We start from the raw sequence: 6,518 nt of genomic DNA on the forward strand, positions 1-6,518 counted from the left end.
GGGGGGGAGCAACTGGCAGTTTGGGATCCACAACATTTATTAATCCGGCTGCAAAAGCACTAGATAGATAGGCCAGTGTTTTGCCGTCTCGGCTCTAAATTACAAAACTGGAAATACGTTTGCTTTTCTGTATCCAATGGCGGGGGGTGGTGAGACCAGATCTGGTTAGAAGCGAGTAACAAGTGCTCCCAGGTCCCATCTCCTTTGTCTCTTCAGAGCACACTTTACGCTGTCACAAAGTTTTTTCTCAGGCTTTGATAAGAAAATGGGGTGTTATGAAAGGCTGTTACCTAAGAAAACAAAAACTGGGAGATACATATTTAACCTACCCTGGTAACTTCTTTAAGTCCCAGACGTGCAAGGACAATTGGAAGTGACTAAGGACCCCAAAAGCCAGACACTGTCCCGTCGGCCCCAGCACCAAGTCCAGGGGAGCCCTTTCAGGTGGGCACACTTCGGCCAGGGGCCAAGGGCAGGAGGACGCAGCACCCCAGGTCTTGAGATTGTGCCCTGTGGGGCTCTGGGGCAGCAGTTTGAGCGAGGGGCTCAGGGGAGGGGGTTTGGGGGTGATATGGGGAGCATAGGGGTGCCAGGAGCAGCTGGGACCTCAAGATCCAGCCGCCTCCACCACCACCCCTAAAAGGGCAGGAGGCAAGCTTTGGCTCTTATCGTGGCTGACGAGCACTCCAGGGCCAATACGCCGACCTTCAGGTCAGGAAGGGACTTCTTGGTCAATTGCAGCTTTTAGGGGCCTGCCAGGATTTGAAATGAACCAGCAGTTCTTATAACATCCAGCCATAAATCTAAGTCTTTTTTTTTTTAACCCAAGCAAAATAGTGAGATAACTTGACATTTTGCATGCTTAAATATAGAACAGATTACAGAAATTGAATACCCACGTCATAAGCTGCTTCATTTCAGCACAGCACACATACCCAGACTGAGTCTTATGTGATTTGTGTCTTGACAGCACCTCCTCTTCTGCCAACATTTTAAAAGCTTCAGGTGGCTAACGCGCACCTGCCCGAGAATGAGGCTACCTGACCTCCAGTCCCAAGCAAAGGCACCTCTCTGGGCCTCGGTGACCCCGTCTCTAAGGCTCCATGGTGTGCAATATCTGGCCTCTGGGCCCAAAAGGCACAATCACAAATGACCACAGATAGTGGTCACATCTCAGTGTCTAGGAAGCTGCGAGTAGGAAGATCAATGAGATTAGCTTGGCATCTACACCTCATAAGATTTGTTAATAACAGATGCCACTCACCAAGCGTGTCTCGTGTGCTCGGCACTATTCGGAGCACGCTTTGCTTGTCTAATTTTTCCTAATTCTCGTTGCGAATTCATAAGGTATCATCGTTTTACCAGTGAGGAAGCCGAAGCTCAGAGAGGTGAAGTAACTTGCCCAAGCTCACACAGCTCATACGGGTCTAAGGGGGGACTGAGGATATAAACCCAGGCATCGTAGTGCACTCAGCCTGCCTTGCAGCTTCTGGGTATCAGCCCTGAGATCTTCACCCCATCACTGACCTGGAAGGATGAGAAAGGGACGGAGCTAGTGATTCTGATCCGAAGATGGTTCCTCATGGGGTTGATCATCTCTGAGCCTGTCCCAGAGTGACCTGTCTGGAGACAGGAGGGGTGGACAGAACACAAAGTGGTAGACTCAGTTTAGGAAAAAAAAAAATCACTGCCCCATTACCATGGGCAAGGTACAGTGTTTGCAAAAGTTCTCTTTCGAGAAAATTACTATAGATCTTAGGAAAATGAATCTAATAGAAAAGAAAAGGAAAGGCAAAGGGAGCCCAATGATTTGAGTATGAATGTTCAGGTTTAAAGCATTTTTTGCCCTTTAAATATCTCTTACTCACCTTGGTGGCAAGTCTCTGCCACCTTAGGACTGTCTCAACTTTTACTGCAAAAGCTGGCTGGGACCATCAGGCAGGACCATCTGTGCCGGAATAAGGATTCTTCCAAAGACCTGGTTTTGATTTTCTAGGAGCTGCGCATGACATCATACACTTTAAAGAGGAACTTCTGCACTTTTGCTTAACTTCTTCCCTTCTGCCCAAATGATTACCTGCTTGTTATTCTCCAAGTAGGACAGTGGAGAGGAGGGCTATTGGTTAAGTCTTTTCCTTTTCGGAGGACATTCAGCCAGACCTGAAGACAAAACATCCAGGCCAAAGTGAAATGTATAGTCAGAGCCACTGGGTCTAGTCTTTCCAGCCCTTTCTTCATTTTCGCTGCTCAAAAGTTAGAATCAAATTTGCCTAGCTTTTCGTGGGTTTTCTTGTGGATATTGGTTTGTATTGACTCCATTAATCATGTACATCAGTAGTTTCCACCTTCCTGTCACCTCGTTGGAGTCCAGTTAGTCAGATGTACAATGAGGAAAGGGGAGAGGTTTGGTGTCACAGAGGATTATGAGAGGTCCCTGAACTCTGGAGGCTTACATTCAAATTAAGTAAGCATCCCATGTTCAGATAGACCAATTTATTTATTTATTAAGATTTTATTTATTTATTTGACAGAGCACAAGCAGGGGGAGCAGCAGAGGCAGAGGGGGGAGCAGACTCCCCGCTAAGCAGGGAGCCCGACACGGGACTCAATCCCAGGACCCTGGGATCATGACCTGAGCCGAAGGCAGATGCTTAACCCACTGAGCCACCCAGCTGCCCCTCAAACAGACCAATTTAAATAAATAAAGAGGGTCATCTCTGTTGTTAAAGCCAGACTATTAAATAAGACCAAACTAGAGAATATTAACAATAACAGTAAGGACACCATTTATTGAGCGCCTATTATGTGCCTGGCAACAATGCTGTGTGGCAAGTGCTATCCTCCTTTTGATGGCAGAGCCGCAGACTCTGTGAAGCGTCAAGGACACAGAGCAAGCAATGGTGGGGCCACAGGTCTGAGTCCAGGTGCGGTGCTCGTGTCACCCCCTGATGAGGAAAGCAGCATCAGCGATGGGACCCACACATAAAGCTCATGCGTAAAGCTCGCTCATAAAGCAAAACGGCATCGTCAAAGACGCCGAGGCCAAGAACTGGGTTTGAGCCCTTTCTGCGATTCCCTTCCTGTGACTTTAGGAACACTGTAAAATAGCACTTTGTGCCTCAGTTTCTTCATTTCTCCAGTTTTCATACCAAGTAGCCCTTGTGAGCATTGGACGGGAAAATGCGTGTGGAAGGTCTTTGGTTACTCCTTCCGGTTTGTGTAAGTGTCCTGAGAACTGACAGTGTCTATTTTGACTACTGCTGAAGCCGGGCCTATTTTCACTCTCGGTCAGTTGAGAAATAATGCTTCTAGGAGGTGGCATAAAATAGCATCGGCTTTAACCTCAGTATCCTGCGAAGACACAGAGCAAATGTGCATCTCGCCCCCTGGACTTGTGGCTCCTTGGTGGTCTGCGGCCGGTTCTGGCAGGGGGCTGAGCAAGTCTGGGAGCTCCCAGCAGAACCCTTTCACAGAGCTCAGCCATGGAACTGCTGTTTCTGGCTAGACGGAGGAAGCTCTGTCTCCCCGCCATTGTTTCCCCCCTTGTATACTGGGAACAATGATGAGAGATACTGGACTCACGGAACAAAGTTCCTCTGCGTATGGAAAGCGATCCACACAGAAATCCTAAAACGTCTTGCTTGCTTGCCTCCCCTCCTGACAAAGGTCCTGGACCACCACTGGAAGATTTATAAAGTGAATTACTGATGCCTTGGTGCTGGTGCGCCCACCAGGGACCCTCAACATTGTCAACCTCATTCTCATGCCAGCAAGGGCCCTGGGGGACCCCACAGGACTGACGGTGTCCATTCCTCTCTGCTCAACTGGCCCGTGACCACGGCTGAGCTCCAGGGGCCGAGTGTCATAGAGCAGGCGCCCTGTCGGAGAATTCCGAAGAAATCTCTCAGCTGTCTTTCAGAAGCGCTATAAGCACCTCTGTGCCTCCAGCCGTGCTCCTCACAGCCTGGCAGCCTGGATGCATGTGTCCGTTCCCGCAGTAGGGTGCTATGCGCGGAGTCCTTCCCTGGCACCTGGCTCGGTGCTTGATGTTTCCCATGCGCTCTCCGGTCCTCCCATGGACCCAGCAGGGAAGGCTCTATCTTCATTGTGCAAGGAAATGAATTCAGGCCCAAAGAAGTGAAGGGAGGCCAAACTGGACAGAGCCGGGAGTTAAACTCGGGCCGACGCTTCCTGCTAAACTTTGTTCTAGCTCAGCAAGGCTGGAACTGGGATTGATTAGTGCCCCACAGTAGCCTGGTACCAGGGGAGTCCAGTCCGCATCCCCAGGAATAATAGCTACCCTTGGTCAAACTCTTGCTATATGTCTGACTGTGGTTTACCAGTGCGATTGCATTAATTTTCATAACCACCCAATGATATCGGTACCGATGTGCTCCCCTCACTAGGGAGCGAGGGCTCCTAGAACCTCAGTAATTCAAGCACAGGCCGCTGCTGTCAGGATTCACATCCAGGCCCGTCTGACTGTGAGGCCCTTGCTTGGAACCAGTGTGTTCCCTTGCCTGGTCAGGTGGTTTCCCAACTGTCCTCGTAGGAGCTCATGAAGCCTGCGGGGCCCCACCTGGCAGGCAGGAGAGCTTGAAGACAGGCGGGAGAAGGGCAAGACATATGGGGAAGGCCAGCTTGTGTCTGAGCCCTGCCATCTGTCCCTGGTAGTTTGATTGGGGTCCAGTTGCGACAGCATGTGCCGGGCACCCAGGTGGCAGTGTGCTTGTGATCACCATCGCATTTAACTGTCAGAACCACTTTATTGAGTAGGTGCGATTATCTCCATTTTACAAACAAGGGAACTAAGTCTGCCTAGATTAAGTGACTCTCCTGTGGTCACATAGCTAGTAAGTCACAAGGCCTGGGTGGTAATCCTGGCTCCAGGCTCTACACAGTGTTTGAGGGAGCGTTCCTCTGGCAGATACTACTTGTTAATTGACTTGAAACATAGTCTCGCTCCCTTTTCCTTGGTACCTCCCTTATAAAGGGCAATAGCTGCCTTTCTCCATCCCCCTATGGTCACATGACACACTTCTGGTCAATGAGATGTCAGCAGAAGTCTACTGGGAAAGTCCACTGGGAGCTTCTAGGAAGGTCTTGCTCTTTCTAATGGAAAGGATGTTGCTGTCACTTCCCCCTTTCTGTTTGGTATAATGAGGCCATGTGTCTTGAGTAGAACCACCCATCCCACAGCCTTGTTCGTAAGGCCAAGAGCAGCTGGCCCTGACATCACCAAGCCCTCGACCAATATGCCCAGCTGCCTGACCAAAGACTTCTTGCTATTTGCAACAAATACATCCCTTTGTGTGTAAACCCCTATGAGTCTGACTTATATGCTCTTGACTGATAACGGGTCCCTAGAGGCGAGAAGGAAGCAGCGGCACGCCTTGTGATGCCTGGGCACGTTGCGTCTAGTGACTTGTAAGTACTGAGATATTAATTCATGCACTCACCAGGAATGAAGCTCTTGGATGTGATTATGAAATCTTTGGAATGACTAGACTCATGAAAATGGTGTTTCATTTCCCCAGACTACAATGTGTGAAGGGTAGATCAATGGGCAGTCAGAGAACATGAACTACAATGGATGGACTTCCAGGGAGCAAAGTTCTCAGGGGCTGTGGCATCTCTCTGTGACCCCTCTAAAGCCTGTCAGACCCTGGTGGGAAACTTCCTGAGAAGGATGGAAGGGAGAGCAGCTGTGGATGGTAGAAGTCAAAGTTGGAGACCTTGAGAGACATTTCCCAGGGAACACCAAGAAATGTGGGGACCCTGGGTGACTCTGCCCGAAGTCCTCCTTGCTCCTTCACGCTCTCTCATTTGGGTGTATGATTGGCAATTTAATGTGGGGGTTAAGAGTTCAGAATGTCTGGGCCCAAATCTTAGTTATGGATACAATTCCAATCATGAAACTTGTTCTCCGCGGGACACTGGTTAAGTTACTTAAACTCTCTGTGCCTTTACTTCTTCATCTTCAGAATGGGCTAACAACGCTTGTTTCATAGCATTATCANAGGCTGAAATTAGATAAGCCATGTCATGGGCATAACGCAGGGCCTGGCACATGGTGTGTAACTGATAATGTTAGATGTTGATGGTGTTACTGTGAGAGTCTTCTGCAAGGGCAGGTGGCTGTTTGTTCATGGTGCCGATCTTGACCTTTTATCACATGGAGGGGGCCATCTTGCCTCCACCTCCACTACTCTCCGCAAAGTCCTGCTGTGTTGGCAGTATGCTCTTCCACTAGTAACTCCCCCTGACGTCAGAGAAGCAAGTGGCTGGACATAGAGGGCAGTCAGGACGTTCGTTGGCCAACATGCCAGTTGAAGGACCTGGCCAGTGTGGCCTTAATTTTGCCAGTGCTAACCTTTTCATCCCATCAGGCAAACTACCATGGGTCAGGTCAAGACCAGAGCAGGGGTGCAAGGAGAGAGCTAGCCATTAAGATAGGAATGGGGGTAAGCTGGACACCCTCAGCCTTATGATTTGACATTGGCATAAAACTGAGTGGC

The sequence above is a fragment of the Ailuropoda melanoleuca genome, chromosome 9 (genome assembly GCF_002007445.2).
Source record: "Ailuropoda melanoleuca isolate Jingjing chromosome 9, ASM200744v2, whole genome shotgun sequence".
Lineage (NCBI taxonomy): Eukaryota > Metazoa > Chordata > Mammalia > Carnivora > Ursidae > Ailuropoda > Ailuropoda melanoleuca.